At 37.8% G+C, this 26,336-nt stretch overlaps 1 long non-coding RNA gene across 1 annotated transcript; it reads left to right on the top strand.

Annotated features, from left to right (window-relative positions):
- The first annotated feature begins 17,815 nt into the window (after positions 1–17,815).
- LOC309861006 lies at positions 17,816–24,862 on the top strand. The gene is made up of 3 exons (XR_014309725.1): positions 17,816–18,639; positions 22,516–22,588; positions 24,450–24,862. It is a non-coding gene; the product is annotated as an uncharacterized lncRNA (long non-coding RNA).
- Positions 24,863–26,336: the final 1,474 nt, after the last annotated feature.

The raw sequence follows: 26,336 nt of genomic DNA, 5'->3' as shown, positions 1-26,336 counted from the left end.
TGTCTTTCCCTAATTAATCAAAGACACCTTGAAGTCAGCATTTCCTAATCAGACTTGTCCTGTCTCCCAAAGCCTGCTTCCCCTGACATCTTCTCTGTCTGGATTATAGCTACATTGTTTTTCAGCTGCCTGAGCTAAAAATCTTGGGGTCATCCTTATTTCTTCTTCTTTTATAGCCAGCATTCGCTTTGGCCGCCAGTTCTATCAGCTCTACTTTCCAAATACATTTAAAATTCTGTAGCTTACTACATCCACCACAGTGACACGATCCAAGCCATCCGTGCTTCTAGTCTAGATAATTGTGAAGACCTCCTCATTTGTCCCCAATTCTGATTTTGACCCAATTACTTATTATCCACACTGCAGCTGGGGGAAATTATCCATATCTGTATTTATATCGACACCAATATATAAATCTATAGACATTTGTCTTTTTGGATGTCAATCATATAATGCCACTCCATCCTTCCAGACCTATCAATGACTTGCCCTACTAGTCAGAGAGAAAGCAAAAATCATTATAGTTGCTCACTTCCCAAGGCTTCCGTCCCCAGACACTTCTTCAGTGTTTCCTAATCATCTGATTTGAAATTAAGCTCCAATAATCTTTTTAGCAATTCTTTTCCCTATTTCTTCTATAGCTCTTAATGATACCTGATGTCATACCTTTTCGCTAATTATTTTTGTTTCTTGGTCTTTTCCTATTTGAATGTAAAATTCATGAGAGCTGGGATGTTTGCTATTTCTCGATTGTATCTTTAGAGCACAGTATGGAATAAATATTCAGAGAAAAAAATGGATAAATGAATTAATCTCATGAATCTTGTTTGGCTGAAATCATAGGTGAATAAATTAGCTAATGAGTTAAAACTGTCAGAGCAGATTCCAGCATCAAAACAGAAGTAAGGGGGCGCCTGGGTGGCTCAGTGGGTTAAAGCCTCTGCCTTTGGCTCAGGTCATGATCCCAGGGTCCTGGGATCGAGCCCCACATCGGGCTCTCTGCTCAGCAGGGAGCCTGCTTCCTCCTCTCTCTCTCTCTCTGCCTACTTGTAATCTCTGTCTGTCAAATAAAATAAATAAAATCTTAAAAAAAAAGCTATTAAAAACTTAATAATAAATAAGGTAATAAAGTAATAGGTAGTCCACCCCCCCCCCCAAAATGCATCTCTAGTTTTCAGAATATATGCTCTGGAGGGCACCTGGGGGGTTCAGATGGTTCAGGATTTCCTTTTGGATCAAGCCCCACGTAGAGCCCCAGTGCAGGCTCCCTGCTCAGCAGGGAGCAGGGAATCAGCCTCTCCTTCTCCCTCTGCCCTTCTTTCCCCAGCTCATGCTCTCTCTCTAAAGAATAAATAAAATCTTTTTTAAAGAAAGAATATATGCTACGGAAAAAATTAGAGGAGCCTCCTCTTGTAAGCTCTACCTTCTAAATTTATTTGGCTACTACTTTAAAGTGATAAAGAAAATTCTACAGACTCATAATCTGTTGTAGTTATTTGTACATTTTTAGGAAGCTTTACTATGGGATGGGAGGACCACAGGGGAACACAACCGTGAATAAGATAACTTTCCAGCTCTCAGAACTTTCAATCTTGAGGAATGTAGAAAATACATATATAATTACCTCATACAGTTTTAAGTCTGGATGGAAAACTATAGAGGTGTCAGCAGCAGGAATGGGAACCGGACTAAGCTGAGCAGGGGAAGGGTAACAGAAAGGTAGACTTCCACAAAGTCATTTATGGATGGTGGTAGAGAGCAGGACACCGAATGGGCAACTCTCTTGGATAAAGATCATGACATGTAAGGCAGCCAAGAGGCAAGGGAAGAATTTAAAGATTTGAAGCAAGTTTCAGAGTGTTCTCTTTGTTGTTTATTTTGTTAGTTTTTTGTCATGGATAGTGAGAGCTGAAATAGAGCAGAGATGTGATTTTATTAATATGATGCTTCTCTAAAGTGCTCTGTCATTTTCAAAGATTTGTCAAATAAGTCCTGTCCTTTGACCCCTTGAACAGTGCCAAAGTAAGTGGTGCTGTTCCAATTATACTCTTTTGCTGTTGACGAAACTGAGACTCCTATGGCATCTCACGGTTATTAAGGAAGTGAGTGCCAGAATGGAAATTAACATCTTTATCTCTTGGTTCTTAGATTGCTGTGCTTGTTGCCTTCTTTCCACTTGTCTTCTAGAGAAAGATAAGCAATGACTCCCTCTTTGTCAGTGAAGTACATACCATCCATTACAATTTAATGGAAATTTAAAAAACAGAGGAAATATAGTGATGTCTCTCTTAAGGAACTATTTTGTATTCTGCTCTAGTGTGGTTTATGTGTGGTAAGTGATGTTATTTTATGGCATTGTAACAGTAAGGGAAGCAGATCTGTGGCAAGTCCTTGAACTGGGAAAAATCTTCAGTTTCTGAGCAGAACCTATAATTTGCATTTGATCTTATAATTCTAAGATTAAGTCATTATAGCATGTTGTATACAATTAAGGCTGAAGAATACTTTCATTTTACATACAAATGATGTTCACATTGAAAAAGATGTCCATGAAAGCCAGACTGAGAAAGTCAGTGAAAAGTTGGCCTGAAAAAAAAAAAAAGAAGTATTTTACATCTGAGGTAGAGTGATTTCAGTTTGAAGATGATGTTAGACTTTGCATGTGGAAGAGATCAAAGAGAGAAGTAAAAAGTTTATGTGTAATAGTATAACTTAAAATAGAAAGCTTATTTTCTTATTTTGGCTCCATTAATTTATATGAACCAAAGTATAAACTCATCATGCAATACTTTGTTTTCATCTTTACAGTGCGAGGAAAATGACATCCTTACTTCTAGTGAAATTGTGGAACTCAAGAAGGAATCTCTTAGAGAATTTCTTTTTTTTTTTTTTAAAGATTTTATTCATTTATTTGACAGAGAGAGAGATCACAAGTAGGTAGAGAGACAGGCAGAGAGAGAGGGAGAAGCAGAGAGCCCGATGCGGAACTCGATCCCAGGACCCTGAGATCACAACCTGGGCCAAAGACAGAGACTTAACCCACTGAGCCACCCACGTGCCCCTCTTAGAGCATTTCTAAATGGAAAATATTATACAAGGGATAAATTTGATAGAGATGAGCACTTGAATGAAAACCAGGGGAGAGGGGAATTCCCCATCTGGAATAAAATGAAAGAAATGGAAAATAAGAGTTGCCTGTAACTCTTAGAAACTATCTTCTAGGTTACTGGGGTTTCTATTTAGAACTTTTGGAAACCAAAATTTCACCTTTGTGCCTCAGAGACTAGAAAATAATTTAAGTAATGGATCTTGCCAGATTTCCTTTTGTGTATATTATGTACTTTGTATTTTGCATACTTCAATGGTATTGTGTGTTTCCATTTTACCAATTTTTCAGTTTTTACAGGTTTTAGGGGTCAACCTTTTGCTCCATTTATATATAGTAATCTTGAATTTACTTTTACTTTTTTTTTTTTAAAGATTTTATTTATTTATTTGACAGAGAGAGATCACAAGTAGGCAGAGAGATCACAAGTAGGCAGAGAGGCAGGCAGAGAGAGAGAGGAGGAAGCAGGCTCCCTGCTGAGCAGAGAGCCCGATGCGGGACTCGATCCCAGGACTCTGAGATCATGACCTGAGCCGAAGGCAGCGGCTTAAGCCACTGAGCCACCCAGGCGCCCTTACTTTTACTTTTGAATAAAGATTTTCATGGTTTAATCAGTGGACGGTAATTGAAAGTATTTATTGAGTACTGGCATAAATTCTGTGTCTGAAATAATAAAATGCATCGTTTAAGAAAAATTGAAAGCTACTTCCATTTAATTCATTAGCTTTTCATTTACAAAATCTAATTAATGAATGGGATAGCACTAATCACAATATAGATGCTTCTGATTATTCCTAAAACAAGGCTTCGTATATAACAGTTTTCATGACTTAAAATTTGAGATACGTTATCACAAGTTCTAAGCAGTCTGGCCACACAGGAACTAGAACATTTACAGTCTGGGTTTGATCACCCCTCCAAGACTCTCATTAACACAGTTCCTGTTTATTGTTCACTTTCATTTCCATGCCATTATTAATTCCATGCCACTATGAATTTGCTCCTTCGTCTCATTTACTGTAGGAAAACTTCACCTCCCTGACACCATGTAAGGTTTTGTGCCATTATTTCATTAAACTGCTCAAATCAGGATGCCCATCTTCATAGTTATCCCTGGGCTTTGCCAATGAGTTTAAGGTAACAGTATGCTATTAAGTTACTTTTTCTTGTATCATCAATTATTTTTATAAACAACAGTTTAATTTTTTGCTTTAACTGAAATTTTACTTCTTCCTTCAGCTCTCGTCACCAGAGAATATTGTTTTCTCACTTTCCTAATTCATTAGAAGACTGAGCAGCTTTCCATGCTAATTGCAGACCATGCTTTTGCCTCCGCTAGACAGCAATTGCTTTTTGGAAATCATTACCAAACCTTGACGCTAGCCTTTTCACAAGTGGTGTCAGCAACTAACAGTCAAAATGCAATCCCTCTCATTGATGACTTCACCAGCAAGCTCCTGGCTTTTATCTCCATCTCCTACCTTGCCAAATATTTTTACAAGTTCACCATCAGCAGCAATGATCCTTCTGCCACCTGCAATGTCCATCACATCTAGATATTTCAAGGCCATTTTATATCACTCAATTCACCCTTGAGAGACAGGTCATGCTTTTCGTGTTTGGAAATGATCAATCTCAACGAGTTCACACTTTGTGCACAACAAAATCATATTTATTGCATCTTTTTTTTTTTTACCTTTTTGCAATTTCCCATCCTATGTTTTTCCCATTCCTCAATTAAGTAGCTTGGCCACCATATTAAGTGACTAACGACTTAATTCAGTTAATTATTACTAATTATTGTGGATAGGTACTGGATTAGAGAATAAGGATTTGAAGAATTTAAGACAAAAACAACAAAGGTTGATAAACATAGTAACTCCCCCCAGAAAATTTACTTCAGTAAACACTAGAAAGTACTGCCGCAACAGTTGGATCCCCAGCATGTTGTAAAACAAAAATCCAACAGTGCCAGCTCAGGTGGCTCTATAGATAAGATGACAGTCTCTGTCACAAAGCCCAGAAAAAATATGTGGATGATAAAGTAAGATACTCAGAAGTTGTACCATGGTCATGGAGGGGTTACAGAGTTTAAAGTCAGGCTGAAAAAGATTCAAAGAAGGATTTCTTGATTAAGGACAAATAGTTTGCAGCAAGGCATCCAAAAGTAGAAGCCTGAATACTGTCCCCCCAAAGACCATCCAGAAAGTCACATCTCGCTGACCACAAGCACAGAATCTGGACTACAGCAGGGACAACACGGCAAAGATGAGAGCGGTGCTCAAAATCAAAAGGAGATTCAAGGCCTTCTTATCATGTTACACAGTAAGAACATTGAAAGATTTGTTATGTCATGACCTCATCTTGGAGAAAATGAGAATAAGAAGAAAGCATCAGAAAGGCAGGATTCTCTGCCATCCCCATTTTAGTAAGAAATGACTGACATCCATCATTGTGTAAGTTTAAGGTGTATACATCATGATGGTGTGATTGACATGTATAGTGAAATGATGACCACAAGAGGTTCAGTTAACATCCATCCTCTCATACAGATCTAGGAAAAAGCAAAGAAAGAAGAAAGAAGAAAAAATAGTGCTCCTTGTAATGAGAATTCTCATGGTTTAATCCAACAACTTTTCTATATATCCTACAGGAATGTTAGCTTTGTCATGTTGTAAATTATGTTCCTAGTACTTATTAATCCTCTAATTGGTAATCTATGCATTTTGACTATCTTCCTCCCATTTATCCTCCCCCTAAACCTCTGCCTCTGGAATCCTCAAGTCTGGTCTCTTTATGTATGATTAGATTACTTGTATATATAGATACAAACATACTTAGATCCCAAATATGAGATCATACCGTATTTGTCTTTCAATCATATAGTATTTCTCTTTCTCTGACTGGCTTATTTCACTTAGTACAATGTCTTGAAGGTCCATCTATGTTATTGCAAATGGTAAGACTTCCTGGTTGTGTGTGTGACTGAATAATATTCCACTGTCTATGTATAGACCACAACTTCTGTATCCATTCATCCATCAATAGACACTCAGGTTGTTTCCAAGTCTTGGCTACTGTAAATAATGCAGCTGTGAGCATGGGGGTACAGCTATCTTTTCAAGTTAGTGTTTTCATTTCCTTTGGTTGTATTCCCAGGAGTGGAATTGTTGGATCCTAGGGTAGTTCTATTTTTAGTTTTTTGGATTCTCCACAATGTTTTCCACAGTGGCTACACCAGCTTACAGTTCTACCAACAGTGCACTAGGGTTGTCTTTTCTTTACACTTATGCTAACATTTCTTATCTTATCTTTCTGATAATGGCCATTCCAACATGTTGAGGTGATAGACCATTCTAGTTTGAACTTGAGCACCTTTACATGTACCCACTGGCCTGAAAGGCAGAGTATTTATCTGAAAGTGACTAAATAATTGAAAATAGGTTTTTATACTTGTGAAGACTGTGAGATCATATGTTGGCAGGTTAAACTACACAAATGACCCTTGAACAATGTGAGGGTTAAGGTCACTGATCCCTGTAAAATTGAAAATCCAAGTGTAACTTTTGACTCCCTAAAAACTTAATTACTAAAAACGTGTTGACAAGAAGTCTTATGGATAACTTAAACAGTCTATTAACACATATTTTATAGGTTATAGGTATTCTATACTGCATTCTTATCATTAAGAAGGTAAGGAAAATGATAAGAAAATTACAAGGAAGAGAAGAAATACATTTACAGTACTGTACTGAAAAAGTTCACACATAAGTAGATCTATGCAGTCCAAATCTGTTGTTCAAAAGTCACCTGTTCTTTTTCCTTCTTTTAAAACACAGCAAAATGGAAAACTGCTATCAAATTTAGATCTTTTATAGAAAACAAAAATGCTAGCTTTCCTTTACATGTTTAAGGAGTATTGAGTAAATTTTTTAAAAAGATTTTATTTATTTATTTGACAGACAGAGATCACAAGTAGGCAGAGAGACAGGCAGAGAGAGAGGGAGGAAGCAGGCTCCCCTCTGAGCAGAGAGCCCAATGTGGGGCTCAATGCCAAAACTCTGGGATCATGACCTGAGCCAAAGGCAGAGGCTTTAACCCACTGAGCCACTCAGGCACCCCATGAATAAATTTTTAAACCTACAGTTGCTATCTATTCTCTTCAATACAGATCTCTGTAATATGTAATCAGGAAAGTGGGAGTATAAAACAAACACTTTCTGAGACACAGCAGAACGTACATAATCAAATGTGAGTCGACTTCCTCAGTCATCAGTTACCTGACACACAATCCATGGATGACAGATCTTCAGAGCAGCAGCTCATTTGGAATTAGCTATGAAGGCATTTCACCAGTGCCATAAGGAAAGCAGTGTCATTACTCTGTGACCATACCTTGAATTCCTCATAATGTTATCTCTTTCAGTGTAACTACCTATCTATCATGACTTTTCTGCAGCCATGCATATTTTTAGTTTGAAGGGAGAATTAGTGATATCTCATCTGTCAACAAACATGAAAAATCAAAAGCTCAGTGGAGAAGGTTGGGTTTTGCAATGATGATGACAAATTTTCTCAGAACCATGGACAGCAGCAACCACCCTACTGCCCTGCTGTGAATTATAGACTTAATCTGTGCCAGGAATAGCGCCATGCCATTTACATATAACTACACAACATATACAAGAGATAGAAATGTGGAACATGTTCCTCCCAATGAAACCAGAAATGGACAAAATAAGAACTTTTGGAAGATACGTAGGTTGTGAGTGGACTTTGAAGCTAATTCATACTGATTTCAGTCTCTGATTTTAGTTACATTTTTAAATTTGCTACTGGAATATTAGCAGATGCCTGAGTTTGATTAATACACTCTAGGATGATGCTAGAAAGTGTGTGAGGCTCATGCAAATGAAATACTGTTTTTGTTGGATTATTTTCTGAAAATTGTTTCAGTAAGCAATTGCCTTCATTTTTCAAGGAAATTTTCAGTGTTCCAGACGGAAATGCTATGGCTCTGTATCTTGAGGACTGCCTTCTAGCTTAAAGATAGAAAGACATAAAAAGTTTTGTAATGAGTTTTCTTTAAAAAAAAAATCAAAACATTACAACAGCTGGCATGTATATCCTAGAGAAGCAGGCAAGAAACGGAGACTGTAAATATGGCAAAACAAAACTGTATGGGTTTTGAAAAGAATATAGGAAGATGTGATTTAGTGTTATATTTGTGTTACATTTATTGAAATTTCAGTGTTCTATTTTTTTTTTATTTTTTTTATTTTAAAGATTTTATTTATTTATTTGACAGAGAGAGATTACAAGTAGTCAGAGAGGCAGGCAGAGAGAGAGAGGAGGAAGCAGGCTCCCCGCTGAGCAGAGAGCCCGATGCGGGACTCGATCCCAGTACCCTGAGATCATGACCTGAGCCGAAAGCAGCGGCTTAACCCACTGAGCCACCCAGGTGCCCCAGAGAAGCAGGCTCCCTGCCGAGCAAGGAGCCTGATGTGGGACTCGATCCCAGGACGCTGGGATCATGACCTGAGCCGAAGCCAGCTGCTTAACCAACTGAGCCACCCAGGCGCCCCCAGTGTTCTATTTATTGATATAACACAGAAATATTCTATGTTCTATTTATTGATATTTATTCTGTTATACTTATTGATATTTTAATTATGTGTATTTGTCACTGCCTTTGACACTCTAAGTAGGAGTGTCAATAAATTTTTGAAATGACAAAATGCAAATTACATTAGTGATTGGTGTGGCAAAAAAATTCACTTGAAGAATTGTCAAAATAATCTTACAAATGCTAAAAAAAAAAAAAAAAGGCAGCAGGACCTTTAATAATAATAATTAAAAAATCCCCAATCCATTCCCCTTTAACCCTTTATCTAAAAACTGAGTTCTGGGGCACCTGGATGGCTCAGTGGGTTAAAGCCTCTGCCTTTGGCTTGGGTCATGATCTCAGGGTCCTGGGATCAAGTCCCATGTTGGGCTCTCTGCTTAGCGGGGAGCCTGCTTCCTCCTCTCTGCCAGCCTCTCCACCTTCTTGTGATCTCTGTCAAATAAATAAATAAAATCTTAAAAAAAATAAAAACTAAGTTCTTATATTACTAATTTTGGTTCACTGATTTTTCTCTACTATGGTAAAAGGTTATTTTTCAAATATCCTTAACCCTCTCATTTTCCAAATTTAATTGTTACCCTTTTTAGCTAAAACAGGACATGATGTTTTACTCTGATAAAATTTGTTTTGTTCTTTGAATAGCATCACACTCCATTATGTACTTTTTCTGAAGATATAGTCATTCGAGAAAGACTTTGCTTATACATCATGTTCTCACACTCTCCCTCTGCCAGGGTTCAGGCTTTCCTTGAATCTATGTTGGTCTTGACTATCTGTTCCTATTTAACAAGTAGACCATGCAAGCAGAATCCAGGAGCGCTATGTAATTTGTTGGGGATGGACTAAGGAAGATGCCGTGTTTCCCTGTGTGACTGAAGGAGAGGGCAGGCTTTTAGAGTGGGGCGAAGTGCTGGTATGTGAAGAACTTTCTACCCCAGAGCCATTCATTTTTCTCTCTTTACCTGGGTAGGAAAATACAGTTTTCTATGTGGAAGACATTTTGTCAGTACTCCAGGGGAGAAGTCTATTGTTTGAAACACTTTCACTCATATTTAAGTTTCCTTTTGTGTCTCACATCTGCCCCAAGTTATTACCAGCCTCTCAAAATACTGATCTCCAGGGGTGCCTGGGTGGTTCAATGGGTTAAACCTCTGCCTTCGGCTTGGGTCATGATCCCAGAGTCCTAGGATAAAGCTCCCTATTGGGCTCTCTGCTCCACAGTGAGTTGGCTCCCCCCACCCCCTGCCCCACCCTTCTCTGCCTGCCTCTCTGCCTACTTGTGATCTGTCAAATAAATAAAATTTAAAAAAAAACCTGATTTCCAAGGTTATCCATGGGACAATGTCTTACTTTTGGCTCAATACTTCTGTATCAGAACCTAGGCTAACTCTTGTTTTTCTCCCAGTTACTGGTTAACCCTTACTGATCTGTTCTCCGGGGCTTACAACTGAGTTGAGATGTTTTGTCTACTACTGGCACCCCACTTTTTTCTTTTTTTTGTTATGAAATTATACTCTTTTACTTCATTTATTTTCAATTTATTGTATCTTCAGAAGAAGGAAAAAGATATGTATGGCCAATTTTTCTTTTTGATAAATGTTACTGTTTGGAAAATTAATGCACAACTTGACAGAGAAAGAATGTATAGCTTCTGACTTTTCAGATATAATGTTATGTTGGTTCAAATTATTTTTCTTTATCTAAATATACTTGGAGTTCTTAGAAAAATGTCAAACCGCACAATTACCTAAATATGATTGGCACTGGCATGCAATGGATTACTTCAAAAATTAAGGTATGATTGTGTGAATGATTGTGTGTGTGTGTGTGTGTGTGTGTGTGTGTGTGTGTATTTTCAAGCCTGGAGTATCTAGTACTTTAGGTTCTTCTGATAATTTTATTCAACACCTTAGCCACAGCAGTTAGGCACAAGAAATAACAAGTATCCAAATTGGAAAAGAGCAACTAAAACTGCCACTCTTTGCAGAGGCCATGATTTTATATTTAGAAAATCCTAAAGACTTTACCAAAAAAAGTGAGAACTTATAAGCACATTCAGTAAAATTGCAGAGTTCAAAATCAATACACAAAATCTGTTCCATTTCTCTCCATTATTGACAAATTGCCAAAAGAATTAAGAAAATAATTCCATTTATAATTGCATCAAAGGAATAAAATATCTAGGAATAAATTTAACTAAGGAAGTGAAAGACATGTCTCCTAAAATGTGTCTACAGTTGATAAAGAAATTAGAAATAAATTGAAAGATACTCTGTGCTCATAGATTGAAATAATTAAGATTTTTAAAAAGTCTATATTACCTTAAGCCATCTATAGATTAAATGTAATCCCTATCAAGTATGGAGCAGCATTTTAAATATAGAAATAGAACAGGGTATGTGCTTTGGTTAGTGCTGTGAAGTGTGTAAACCTGGTGATTCACAGACCTGTACCCCTGGGGATAAAAATATATGTTTATAAAAAATAAAAAATTAAAAATTAAAAAATAAATAAATAAATATAGAAATAGAACAAATAATGTTAAAATTGGTCTGGAGCAACAAAGATCCTAAATAGGCAAAGCAATCTTAAGAAGGAACAAAGCTGGAGGCATCCTGTTCCCTGATTTCAAATATTAACAAGCTATAGTAATCAAAACTGTATAGTGTTAGCAAGAAATCCAACATATAGATCCATGGACCAGAATAAAGAGAAATACAGTCATGCATGTATGAGAACTTATGTTAAAGAAGACCAGAATATAAAATGGAGAAAGGGTAGTCTCTTTAATACATGACATTTGGAAAACTAGACAGCAATATCAAAAACAAAACAAAACAAAACAAAAAAACCACAAAAAACAAAAAACTCAGACTACTCTCTTTTATCACATACAAAAATCAATTCAAACTTGGTTGAGAAATTGAATTTAAGACTTGAACCCATGAAAAGCTCATTTAAAAAACAAAAAAAAAAGTAGGTGGTAAAATCCAGGACACTGATATTAGTGATGATTTTTTTTTATGTGACTCCAAAAGCAAAAGAACAAAAACAAAAATAAACAAAGCAAAAATTAACAAATAAACAATAAAACTAAAAAGCTTCTGCACAGCAAAGGAAACCACCAAAAAATTCAAAAGGCGACTGATTGCAGTAATTTCTCCCATTCAAATCATGTATCTTATTAAGAGGCTAATATCCAAAAGATATATTAAAAAAAAATCTCATACAATTCAATAGAAAAAATCTGATTAAAAAAATAGACAGAGGATGTGAAAAGACATTTTCCCAAAGAGGTACAAATGGTCAACATGAAAACATACCAAAATCACTAATCATCATGGAATCACAAATCAACACCACAATAACATATTATCCCATACCTATCAGAATGTTTATTATCAAAAAGACAAGAAATAAGGGGGCATCTGGGTGGCTCAGTCAATTAAGCGTCTGACTCTTGATTTCAGCTCAGGTCATAATCTCAGGGTTGTGAGATCAAGCACCCTTTCAGGCTCGGTGTGGGGAGTGGATCCCACTTTAGATTCCCTATCTTCCTTCACACCCTCTGCACTCCCCACCCCCAAAAGGCAAGAAATAACAAGTGTTGGCATAAAGAAAAGGAAACTTTTGTGCAATGTTACTAGAAATATAATTTGGTACAACCAACATGGAAAACATTACAAAGGTTCCTTTAAAAATTAAAAATAGAACTACCATATGATCCAGCAATTCCACTTCTGGGTATTTATCTGAAGTAAATAAAAACACTATTTTCAAAAAGATGTATGCACCCCTATGTTTATTGCAGCATTACTTTTAATAGCTAAGATATGAAACAACGTAAGTATACATCAACGGATGAATGCATAGGGATGATGTAAAGGGGTGTGTGTGTGTGTGTGTGTGTGTGTGTACACACATGTATATACATACATATGTAACATGTATATGCATATACATTATGTATATAATTGAGTACTATATTTTTTATATATAGGAACATATATATAAGGAATACATATATATATGTATAAAAATATATACACACTATAGATCTATATATAGGTATGTAGGTATTTAGGAATACTACTCAGCCATAAAAAGAATGAAATCTATTTGCAACAACATGGATGAAGCTTGAAGGTGAAATAAGTCAGAAAGAGAAAGAGAAATCTATATAATAGTACTTTTACGTGGAACCTAAAAAACAAAACAATGAACAAAATCAAACAAAACTCATGGATACAGGGAACCAGAAGGGTGGTTGCCAGAGGAGAGGAGCAGCAGGGGGTGGGTGTTAAGTGAAATGAAGTAAGTTTCACTTCAATTCTAGTTATGAAATAAGTAGGTCCTGGGGATGTAATTTTATAGCATGGTGACTAGCGTCAGTAACACTATTTCATTGCATATTTGAAAACTACTAAAGGTAAATCTTAAATGCTGTAATCATCAACAGAAATGTTTTGTATCATTGTATGAAGACTGATAGTAACTACTTACTGTGACAAACATTTTGCAGCATATATAAATACTGAAGCATTATGTTGTATAGCTGAAACCAATACACTGTTATATGTCAATTATGACTCAAGAAAAGATTCATAAATGAGGGTGAAATTAAAGAAAACTTTATTTTCGATAGCAAAATACTGCTTGGGATAAGCAAAGATAGAAATCAATTTACTGTTTCTGTCCTTACATTTAGAAACAAAACACCTGTGTGGAAGGAGTATATGTCTGCTGTACTGTCCAGGGTTTGTGGCACAAGATGTTTCAACTGTTAAAAATAAGGGGCAGTGGTGATGAGGGGTAGAGAAGGGGTCCTTGCATTACAATATAGAACTACTTTCTTCATAGATGTTGGTGTCAACAATTCTTGATGATAAAATGAAAAAGTTCTAGATAATGCCATAAAGTTGCTATTTCTCAAGAACCAGCTCATAAGCGCATTTAACCATGGTGTGAAATGTAGACAAAAAACATAAATCCTTCACTAAGAAATCAAAAGGCATAGCAGAGAAAGAGTTTGCAACAGGGTGCTTTAGCCAAAAGGGGCATTGCAGGAATACTTTTAAGAAAATGGGACAGAGGGGCACCTGGGTGGCTCAGTGGGTTAAAGCCTCTGCTTTCGGCTCAGGTCATGATCCCAGGGTCCTGGGATTGAGCCCCACATCGGGCTCTCTGCTCAGCGGGGAGCCTGTTTCCTCCTCTATCTGCCTGCTTCTCTGCCTACTTGTGATCTCTGTCTGTCCAATGAATAAATAAAATATTAAAAAAAGAAAAAGAAAACGGGACAGATTTTGCTTAGTGCTTGGAAGATCAAGAGCATAAAAACTGTAAGTAGAAAGAGTTCAGGGTCCCCAGAAAAAGAAAAAGGAGGCATAGCTTCTGTGACACAAAGTCATTTTAGGCACCCAGCTGTTTTCTATAATCTATACTCTACTTGCCCAAGCACATGTGTTGCAGAACTCCTAGAAAATGTCAGAATTACCTAAATCAATCAATCAATCAATCTTGGTAGTTAAGGACTTCAAGGGGGAAAACGGACTGCAAAAAATGAATGGTCTAGCAGACAAGGAAAGAGCCTAGCCATATCAGAGACACTAAATGAGTAGAAAAGCCCCAGTGCTGGGTCAGAAGTAAGCAAGGCCCTGCATTCCCTATCTGAGGTAAGGAACCCCAAACCCCATCTAGTTTATTATTTACTTTTTATTTTGCTTATTTTTTTAGTGTCAACCTATCATTTAAATTCAGTTCATGAACACACAGTGTAATGTATCATTTCAGGTGTAAAATTTAGTTATTCATTGTTTACATACGACACCAAGTGCTCATTACAGCCAGTGCCCCATCTAGTTTATATGGTCTCTCAGAACATGCCCACAGCCCCCTTCCCTTCCTCCTACCTCTGCTTCATTATAATGTTAAAGTCTCCACTCAAGGAGCACTATAAATCCCACGAACATAACATACAATGCATGTATAGGCATGTTTCCTAAGCACTCACGCATGACATCATGCCCACCTGGACATGCAATGACAACACTCCCCTTGGTAAACATTCATCTTAACCCTAAATAAAAGAAACCCACTTCCCCCAACTGGGGAGTCACAGCTTTGTAACTTCTTCTGCAACATCTTTGCTGCAAAAAAACATCCTTTGTATGACAACTCTACCAGGTATCGTCACTCTCTGTAACTCACCAAGAAGTGAACTTACATTAGTTCTGTTACAATATTCAGCTTAGGAGACAATTTTTAATACAGAAGTCAATTAAACTAGTCTCTGCAAGGCCTTGGAGAAAATGTTTTGGCTTCAGATGGCAAAATCCTCTGAGTTAAATGGAAACGAAATCTTATGGAAAATCATGTTGACAAAAAACCACTCGAAAATTGTTTTTCTTTGTGCTTAGGCTTGAGTGTGCGGAAGGAACTCAAGTTTCAAGTCTTATTGAAGGAAGGGAAGCCCTACAGGACAAAATGAACATTTAGTTTCCTTTCTGGACTGAGCAAGTGTAACCCTCTTTCTGAACCTTTGGCTTGGCCAGAGAGGTGGACTTTGAAAGAAGAAAATGTCAGTGAGCTGTAGTATGTAGTCTGATGACCTTCAATTTGAGATGACTGCTCTGTCCGAAGCCAGCAGTGTATTTCTATCAGAGTTCCTGTTAAGACTGTCTTGCCATTCATAAGAAAACAGTGAATAGTTTGCTACTGTTTCCCATTCTTTTATGTGTATTTAACAAGCATCCTGAGCAGGAGTAGAATTTATTTCATTTCAATTGAAAATAAATCCCTTTCCAGTTAACTCAATCTTGCCTGAGAATTAAGTATTTTGTGCAGCAAAAGTAGGCACAGGTCTCATGTTAAAGAAATTTCAATTCTTTACCTGTAGCACAAAAATACTTTTTACACATACACAAGCTTGTAAAAAGAGTTCATGGAAATAAAGAGTTTGTATGGTAATTCTGTGATTACTATGCCTAACAATTCACTTTTATGATGCCACTCCACAAGGAATGTTTTTTCAAAGTCATATAAATTTGTGTCTTAGACGAATTTGTTTTCACATTGTTTTGATTATAGCTGACTTAAAATTTGCTATTGAACACTGTCAAGAATATTAATGAAAATAAACTTTGATTTTACTTCAGTAATTTAACAAAAAGTTAAATTTATCTTATGGATTTAAAAAATTTATACAAAGAAATAAAATTAAGTTTAAGAAAAGCCAATTCTTGGGGTGTCTGGGTGGCTCAGTGGGATAAAGCCTCTGCCTTTGGCGCAGGTCATGATCCTAGGGTGCTGGGATTGAGCCCCGCATCAGGTTCTCTGCGTGGCGGGCAGCCTGCTTCTTCCTCTCTCTCTGCCTGCCTCTCTGCCTACTTGTGATCTATCTCTGTCAAACAAACAAATAAATAAATAATCAATCAATCTAAAAAAAAAAAAAAAAGCCAATTCTTCCTAAGAGCCTTCTTTGTTCTTCCCAAGAAGTTTGTCTTTAGTTTTAAGAGTGGGGAGCCTTGAAACTGATGCTAAATAAATCATGTACAATTTATCTACTTCATTAGCAACTTGTATAGAAGAAATTTACGAAAAGAATTTAAGATCCAATTGAATACATTTTTTGGCATGGAATAACTAGAATTTCAACGACCTGCCTTTGTGACATAAAGTGAATATAGTTTATGGTGATGGTGCACTACACAGAGAGAGTGAGCTAATGAATTGGCTGAAAAAAGCACATCCACAGGAAAATGTCCTTCTCTCCTTAAAATAGCAGTGAAAATTATTACTGCAATATTATATCTACAAATTAGTGACCTCATTAAGTTACTAAAAGCTGTGAATATAATAACTTGTTGTGTGGCTGAACCTAAAAATTACTCTAAAACCTTCCCCTGAGTGAAATGATGAAGAAATATTGCTCTCTATTATAGATTATATAGATAAATTACATATATGCAAATATACAAACATGGAAGAAAGAAAGAACAACTTTTTCTGTTGTAATGCCTTCCCACTATTCAAGTACTCTAATATACACCTTCTAAAAATCAGGACAGTCTTCTATATCACCATCATACAACCCTCCCTCTTAGGAAATCAACATTCCTACAATGCTATGTTCCAGTTCAGAGACATCCCTGTAATTTTGCCACCATCACATGAATGTATCTTCTCCATTTCTAGTCCAGCTACTTGCCCAGGAAACAGTTGTTTGTGATTTTCATGTTTCTTAATTCTTCAGTCTGAAAGAGTTGCTTAATCTGGCCTATCTTTTATATCCTTAACAGTCTTGAACATTTGCAAGTTTTTACATTATAAAATGATCCCTCACCTGGGTCTGGAGCATGTTTTGTCATACCCAGACTCTGATTGCTCCGTGGTAAAGTCGTCATTGTGAAGAGAGCTATTTCAGTATTACTCAAGCACACTGATCCTTAACAAAGCTCTAGCCACCATCATTATTTTCCCCAGTTATTAATGACTTGCATTACATCCTTATTTTGTTACCTTATTAAAGAAGAATTTTCTTTCAACTTCTATTTTTGTGTTTATATATTTGTATCAGTATGAACTCATGAGTTCCTGTTTTATGAAAGGGGGTATAATCTGATAGTTTTAATTATTTTGATGTCGAATTGTCCTAGATAATTGTCACTGAGAGAACCATCAAGTGGGCTTTTATATACTTTGACATGTCTTTATCATTCTTTGAGCACGTCTTTGTTTTCTGGTATAAGTTATTCCTGGACAAGAAGTCTTGTTAGTGCCGGTGATATTTAGAAACCAAAAATAGGGGCACCTGGGTGGCTCAGTGGGTTGAGCCGCTGCCTTCGGCTCAGGTCATGATCTCAGGGTCCTGGGATCAAGTCCCGCATCGGGCTCTCTGCTCAGCAGGGAGCCTGCTTCCCTTTCTCTCTCTCTGCCTGCCTCTCCATCTACTTGTGATTTCTCTCTGTCAAATAAATAAATAAAATCTTAAAAAAAAAAAGAAACCAAAAATAATGGTAAGTGGCTGTCAGTAAGCCTGCACTCATCTGTGATGAGTGCACACACACACCTGATTCTCATTACTTATAGAATAAAAATAGACTTTATTCTATGAAGTCATTGCAAGTCCCAAATTAGGAAACACTGAATCATTGTCCCTGTGGATACAGGGTTAATTTTCCAGCAGCCTCTGGTCACATTTCCACCAACTGATCAATACACGACCACATTCTCTGTGTATTTCTGTTTGAAAACCAATTTTTAAATATATATTATTCATTCATTGAGATATAAATCATGGTAACAGTGTAAGTTAAACCTGAACAAAGCTTATCTAAAACGTATTTTTTTCCATTAGGCACATCATAGTTACTTTGTACTAGGAACACTAGAGATAGAGTGCAACTGCCCCTCAGAACAATGTATTACTTAAAATATAACCCATGGGAAATTTTACTAGTTATCAAGCACGTTTAGATACAGCCTTAAGAAAAACACATACTGGCAACATTTTTCCGTTATCTCCCCTCAACCCCAGAGCACCTGTGGCTAGTTAAATAAGTCTTTTGAATGTGCTTGTTCAAGTATAAACTTTATACTGCTTGTCCAGACATATTTTACCTTCCTTCTTGTTTATCTACAAGGCACATGACTAATGTTTGGCCTTCTTCAGCTCTTCTGTGGATTACTGTCTATATCTAATAAAAGCGGGACTGAGGGGTTGTTTGGGGCAACAGTCTTTTCTACTGTTGTTCCCTGCTCCCTCTCTCTTGCAGCTGACTTGTTTGTGCCTCGTTCTTCTCCCGTGCACCGTCAGGAAGCGGCAAGTGGTGCCCGAACAGGGACCGAAATGAAACAGGAGAAGAAACCCCAATGTGAGTTTTTGCATGGCCGTGCCTTTTTCCTGCTGGTGAGTTGTGGGTACTTATCGCAGGGTATGGGTTATCTAGAGAGCACAAACGATTATTGCCCTTATGTTTGCTTACTAAGACAACTCCTAAAGGCGGGAGGAGCAAGGGCCAACTTATGGAGCTTTAAAAAAAAAAAAAAAAGTGATTAAAGAACATTGCTCCTGGTTCCCTATATTAGGGACTTTAGATTTACAGACATGGAAAGAAGTAGGTCTTGAGTTAAAACTTTTGCATGCTAAAGGAAAACCAATTCCAATGACTATATGGCCTACTTGGACCCTCATTCGCTCCATTTTGGAATCTTTACAAACCCCTGATTCGGAGAGTGATAATGAATGTTCAGGAGAAACTAAAAAAGAGGAACGTGAACATGCCATCCAGGAGGAGAAAGAAATTACTAAGGCCATCGTAAAGGAATATATAAAGGAAGGAATCTCTTCCCCCTCCTCCAATACCAGAAGAAAAGGTGCAAATGGCACTGCCACCATTGGCTCCATCATTCTATGAGAAGGCACCATTTAGTGAAAAAAATGAAGAATTCTTGCTATCAGCCATTCAAAAGGGCCTCCTTGAAGCACAGCAAGCGGGAGACCTAGATGCCTTTCATTTTAATTTCCTGGTTATTACTAGAGAACCTGTCGCTCTGGGACATGATCCTAGTGATCCTAATGATATCTATGAGGCCAAGCATGTGCCATTTTCCTTTAAATTATTGAAGGAACTAAAACAAGCAGTACCAAACTATGGAGTTAATTCTCCATTTACAACGGGAATCATTCAAGGCATCACAGAAGGCCATCGACTTATTCTGATTGATTGGTCCTTGTTAACAACAGTTCTATCTTCAAATGAATTCTTGCAGTTTAAAACATGGTGGCAAGGTCATGCAGAAACCGCAGCTGCCCATAACAGAGCTTGTAATGTTTCTATTTCCATGGAACAGCTCATGGGTGTTGGGCCATGGGCCCAGGTGCAAGACCAGGTACTAATGAATGATCAAGCTATTGATTAGCTCCAGCGTTGCTGTTTGAGAGCCTGGGAGAGAATAGGATCCCAAGGAGAGAAGTGCTCTTCGTTTCAGAAGGTGGTACAGGGTACAAAAGAACCCTATACTGATTTTTTTTGCAAGATTACAAGAGGCTATCAAAAGAATGATAAATAATCTTGAGGCTGCTGATACCGTTCTTCAGCTGTTGGCTTATGAAAATGCCAAAGCTGATTGTAAGAAATTGATAGCACCCTTTAAAGGCAAGGGGACATTGACAGATTATATTAAGCTATGCCAAGGAGTAGGAACAGAGACCTATAAGGCTGATTTGTTAGCTCAAGCAATGGCTGCTCTGACCACAGGGATATTTAAAGGACAGTGTTTCAACTGTGGGCAAGCAGGGCATACTAAAGCTCAATGTAGGCAAAAAGGAAAATTCTCTCCGCAAAATGTAAAAAATAAAACACCTGGTCTCTGTCCTAAATGTACAAAGGGAAACCATTAGGCAAGTCAATGTCATTCCAAATTTAGCAAGGATGGATTCCCCTTTCAGGGAAACTTATTTCGGGGAAAGCCCTCAGCCCTGAAAAACAAGGGGGCCAATTCTCCTTTAATGCCCAGCTTTCAAACAAATGTACCATTTTAAATTTATTACACGCCACACCTGGTGTGCCGGATTAGATATCCCCATTCCCAAAGGTTATCTCTTAATGCCTGCCAAGCTTCCCGCTAAAATTCCAACTAATATTTATGGCCCTTTACCAAAGGGAATCACTGGGTTACTTTTGGGGAGATCTGGCCTTACTTCAAAAGGAGTACTAGTTCACACTGGTGTTATTATTCAGATTATACTGATGAAATTTCAGTGATATTAACTACTGCAGATCCATCCATACCATTTTCAAAAAGGAGACTGCATTGCCCAGTTGCTACTTTTACCCTATCTCCAGGGTCAATCTAAAAACAAACAAAGAAACTCCATTGGGTTTGGAAGTACTGGAAAAACTGGAGCATATTTGAGAAAATTTATCAAGATAGACCAATTTGTCATCTTAAAATACAAGGAAAGGAATTTTTCAGGTCTAATTGTTACTGGAGCTGATGTCTCTATCATAAACTCATTACATTTGGCCTAAAAAATGGCCATATAATTCCTCTTCTGTTACTATTATAGGATTAGGACAGGTTGGCAATGTACGTCAGAGCTCCAATATTCTTCTCTGTGAAGGACCCAAGGGTCAAAGGGTTATTTACAGCCATATACTGTAGACTTACCCATTAACTTTTGGGGGCGAGATTTACTAAGTCAATGGGAAGCCTCTCTGGTTACAGCTTCCCCTAAGGAGGATTCCCAGATTTTTCACGGAGGGCCACTGCTCCTAAACCCATTAAGTTAATTTGGAAGAATGACAAACCTATTTGTGTGGAGCAGTGGTCCTTAACACAAGAGAAATTACTTACTCTTATTACAGATAAGAAAAGGGCATAATAAAGAATCTCACGGTCCTTGGAATTCACCGGTCTTTGTTATTCAGAAAAAAATCAGGAAAATGGAGACTTCTAACAGACCTGTGTATGGTTAATTCTGTTATCCAACTCATGGGGTCTCTCCAAGTTGGATGGCCTTCACCTAATCTAGTCCCACACGAATGGTCAATAATTATCACAGATTTGCAGGATTGCTTTTATACTATACCACTTATTAAGGAAGACTTCCCCCGTTTTGCTTTCACTATTCCCATTATAAATTTAAAAGAACCAGCCAAACGATATCAATGGAGAGTTTTACCACAAGGAATGTTAAATAGCCCCACTCTCTGTCAGGAGTATGTGACAAAAGTTATACAGCTGGTCAGAAATCAATTTCCACAAATTTATCTTATCCATTATATAGATGATATATTATGTGCAGCCTCTGATAACATGCAGTTGCAGGATACATTTAAATTGCTTCAATTACAATTTGAAAAATACAAACTAATTATAGCTCAAAAAAATTGACCCTATCTCCAGAGTCACCAAGTCACCACACCTTTCTCATATTTGGGGTTCATTATGGACAGGACCTCAGTTAAACCACAGAAAGTTCAAATCTGTAGAAATAAAATTACAACCTTGAATGATTTGCAAAAATTATTGGGAGACACTAATTGGATAAGACCTAAAACTGGAATTCCCACTTGTGCTTTGCAGCATCGATTTGCCTCTTTAAAGGGAGATCCTAATTTAAACAGCCCTAGGATCCTATCAAAAGAGGCCTTTAAAGAATTACAATTTGTTGAAAGCCAGATTCAACCAATGCAAATGGATAGAGTCCAACCTGAGATACTATTCGATCTTCTTATTTTTCATATCCCACATATACCCACTGGATTAATTATTCAGGAAAAACAAATCATAGAATGGGTTTTTCTTCTGAAGAATACTGTTAAAAAACTCACTACATATATAGACCATATTGGCAGTATTATTCAATTAAGAAGAAAAAGAACTCGCCAAATACAGGGATATGACCCACAGGTTATTGTTCTGCCTTTAAATAAGACACAAATTGAAACAGCATTCCAAAATAATTTTAATTGGCAAATAGCCCTTAGTGGCTTTACTGGAAACACTTCTTCTCATTATCCCTCTTTACCTATTGTTTCCTTTTTAAAACATACTGCTTTTGTCCTTCCTAAAATTACTTCTGAAAATCCAATAACAGATGCCCCTACTTATTTTTCTGATCACTCTGTCAAAGGCAAAGCCTATTATTATGGTCCTACCTCAAAGGTCATATCTGCTACTGGTCCTTCAGCACAAAAATTAGAATTAATGGTGATTATTACATTGTTTCAAGATGTTTCTTCTGCATTTAATCTGTTATCTGATTCTTTATATACAGTATATGTTTTGCAGCACATTGAAACTGCTACTGTTTCTACCTCTGATGTAATATGATGACCCTTATCACGGCCGTAAGTCTTTCTGGATGTTATGCAAAAATAAATAACTTTACTTACCTTAGGTTTATATACCCAATCCTCCCCTACTCCATCCAGTAGAGTGGAGAAAAGATATAATACCAATTTATTTAAATGCCTCAAAATGGGTACCTGGAATTTTGGATCTTAGATTGCCACTCTTGCCTCTAGAGGAAGGCACAAATATTAATCTTACCTTAGGATATCAAAACAGACCAATATGTATTGGCAATCATTCCAGTTGTCTTATCCCTAATGATCAAAGATGGTTGGTGGATTTTCCTACCGATAATTATCTAACTAAAGTTCAGTTACATTTACTCTTCACTAAAGAATTCCCAGCCAATGAATATTAAGGTCCTAGCTACAGCACAGCAACACCCCTTATTCCCGAATGCAAACTAACACAAATGTGGTCTGATGAGGGAATTCACCCTTTATGGGAGGATTGTGGAGCTCCTCATCCCAGTATTGTTATTAATGATTCCTATGGAATTGTATAGGACTGGTCCCCTAAGGGGATGGCAGTCACCAATTGCACTGGGAGACCTTGCTCCTCTCATCAAAATTTAAAATGACAAGTTTTGGATGGTCTTATTTTACCACAAACCTTAACCTCAGGAGATGCACCTCTGGCCTGGCTTGGGCAAGCACTTTTGGGGCCATCCCCTTTTGTTAATTATCATAAAAGACAAAAGAATTTATAGAAGGTCACCACCACTTTGAATCACATAAGAGTTTGGAACATCTCTTACATTTATCAGTCTAATAACTATGCATTTTCCTTTCTCCTAATGAAAGAAAAATGGGTAAAACTTGTGTTAGGTATCCCTATGTTCTTGTTATTGGAAAAATGACTTTTGATCATAACAATAGGGAAATAAACTGTCCCAGATGTAAAATGTTCACCTGTGTGGATGAAAATGTTTATACAGACAACTCTATCATTCTCATAGTTAGAAGAAGAATAGGCATCTGGTTACTGGTGAAACACCACCGTGTTTGGGAAAGCTCTCCAGATATACATGTACTTTTAACAATTTTAAAGGACTGGGTACATAAAACAAAAAGATTTCTTGTGTTGCTTATAACAGCTATTATAGGAATTATAGCCATTACTGCTACAGCTACCACTACAGGAATAGCCTTGCACCAAACTGTACAAACCACACTATTTGTACAGCAATGGCAGGAGAATGCTATCAAAGCTTGGAATCAAGAAATGATCATAGATCAAAAATTAGATAAAGGTATCTCTGATTTAGAAGCAGCCATGATATATATAAGAGATGATCATCAAAATATAAAGCTTAGGTTTCACATTTTATGTGACTGAAATGTTTCTTCCTTCTGTATTACTCCCCATGCCCATAATGAATCAGAAATATCATGGAACAAAATTTGCTGTCATATTACTAATCATTATGGTGATAATCTAACTTTAGATATTAAACAACTTGAAGATACTATTCAAGGAGCACCTGGGTGGCTCAGTGGGTTAAAGCCTCTGCCTTTGGCTCAGGTCATGATCCCCAGGTCCTAGGATCAAGCCCTGCATCAGGCTCTCTGCTCAGCAGGGAGCCTGCTTCCCTTCCTCTCTCTCTGCCTGCCTCTCTGTCTACTTGTGGTCTCTGTCTGTCAAATAAATAAATAAAATCTTAAAAAAAAAAAAGATACTATTCAAAGCATTACTCACTCATTATTACAATCAGTTCCAGGAGTGAGTTTTGCTCAAAGGATTAGATATTCTATCTAATTTAAACCCTTTTACTTGGATCAAACAGACTGTTCTTGGTGTTATAGATGGAATGATTATTCTTTCTATTGCTATAATCTTTTTATGCTTCGTCCTCAGATGCACGCGAAAATTCTTCCAATGACTGATGGATCAAGAAGTTACAAAATTGACTTTTCTTCTTCTGCACAAACAAAAAGAGGGAGATGCAACTATCCCTCAGAACAATGTATTACTTAACATATAACCCATGGGAAATTTTACTACTTACCAAGCACATTTAGATACAGCCTTAAGAAATACACATACTGGCAACAGGTCTCTGGGGGAGAGGATGGTATATGGCCTTGAAGCCGAGCAGCTGGGAACGCCCAGCCCACTCAGGGCAGAAGGCTGCCTGCTTCATTTTTCCATTATCTCCACCCCCTGCCCCCCGACCCCAGCCCCAGAGCGCCTGTGGCTAGTTAAATAAGTCCTTTGAATGTGCTTGTTCAACTATAAACTTTATACGGCTTGTCCAGGATTTTGCCCTCCTTCTTGTTTATCTACAAGGCGCATGACTAATGTTTGGCCTTCTTCGGCTCTATCTATTCCTATAGATACTGTCCATATCTAATAAAAGCGGGACTGAGGAGTTGTTCGGGGCAACAGTCTTTTCCACTGTTACCCCCTGCTCCCTTTCTCTTGCAGCTGACCTGTTTGTGCCTCATTCTTCTCCCTTGCATCATCAGGAAGTGGCAATGGAGGGGAACCTGGGTGGCTCATTTGGTTAAGGGACCAACTCTTAATTTTGGCTAAAGTCATGATCTCAGGGTTGTGAGATCAAGCCCTGCTTCAGGCTTTATGCTGGGTGTGCAGCCTGCTTAAGATTCTCTCTCTTCCTCGCTCGCCCCCTTTCCCTCGCTCTCTTAAGTAAAAATAAATGAATTAATAAGTTAATTAATTAAAACAAAACAAAACATAACAAAACACTAGACAGACCTTCAGCACCATGCTTCGGGAGCCATTTTAAGCAACAAAATATGCCCCCCTCTCCAAGTACAGAAATGTGAAAACCATGGCACTAAGCAGATTGAAAAAAAATTTTTTTGTTCACACGTGGGCATTTAAACAAAAAACAAAGCACTGCTTTGTTTGCCCTCAGTTGGCAACATGCAAGTTAGAAATTCTAATTTTTTTTATGACTCTATTCATGTCTGCAATTAACTATGAAAAGACTAGGTTGATTTGGGGGTTACAAATAAATTCTTGCAAGCAAATGAATCCTGAAACATGTAATCCATGAATAATTGGGATTAAGTTGTATATTTAAAAAGATGATAAGAGTTCGTACCCGTATTTTAAATTCCAAACCCAAATCTCAAGTTTCAAACTGGACTTTGCCATTGCCATGATTGTGAATCCTTTGTTAGTGCATTACCACAGTGTAAATCCAACTATTCCCAATGTATTCACTTATTTGCCCAATCAACAGACTTGACACAATGTAACCAAACTTCTATTCACTCTGGCCACCTTCACTACCTAACCTGCAGGGGCCTGTCCCCCAAGCCCTTCAGATTGGGGACCCCTGAGCCACACCCTAGGACTCCGCCTGCCACCCAGGAGGAAATCATGCCACTCGGAGCCGTGCAAAACCCTCAGAGCAGGAGAAACCTGCATGCCCCTGCTGAGGCCAACCCTCCCTTTGGTGCCCCAGCAGGCTGCAAACAGGGAGGCTGACACTCAGCCAGCTCCCATCCCTTGACTCTGCTGCAGGAAAGCTCCCCTGTGCGGGGACCCTTGGGGGAGTCGCATGAGACTGGCCGGTGTTCCCCGATGGCCATGACATGCACCTAGCGAGAAAGCCCTCTAGACCGCAGGTGCCAGCGTGGCACAAATCTCCGCCCAATGCCAGCCAATCAACATTGATTTGGGCAGAAAGCTTGTGAGAATTGGCAGGAAAGAGCTGGTATACTTGCATCGGGGGCTCGGGCATGCAGTGCCGCCGCCTGGGACTGGCCTGGG

This window comes from Mustela nivalis, assembly GCF_964662115.1.
Source record: "Mustela nivalis genome assembly, chromosome: 3".
NCBI classification, from domain to species: domain Eukaryota; kingdom Metazoa; phylum Chordata; class Mammalia; order Carnivora; family Mustelidae; genus Mustela; species Mustela nivalis.
Note: the sequence above shows the minus strand (reverse complement) of the source record. Positions and strands in the feature narration are given on the sequence as shown.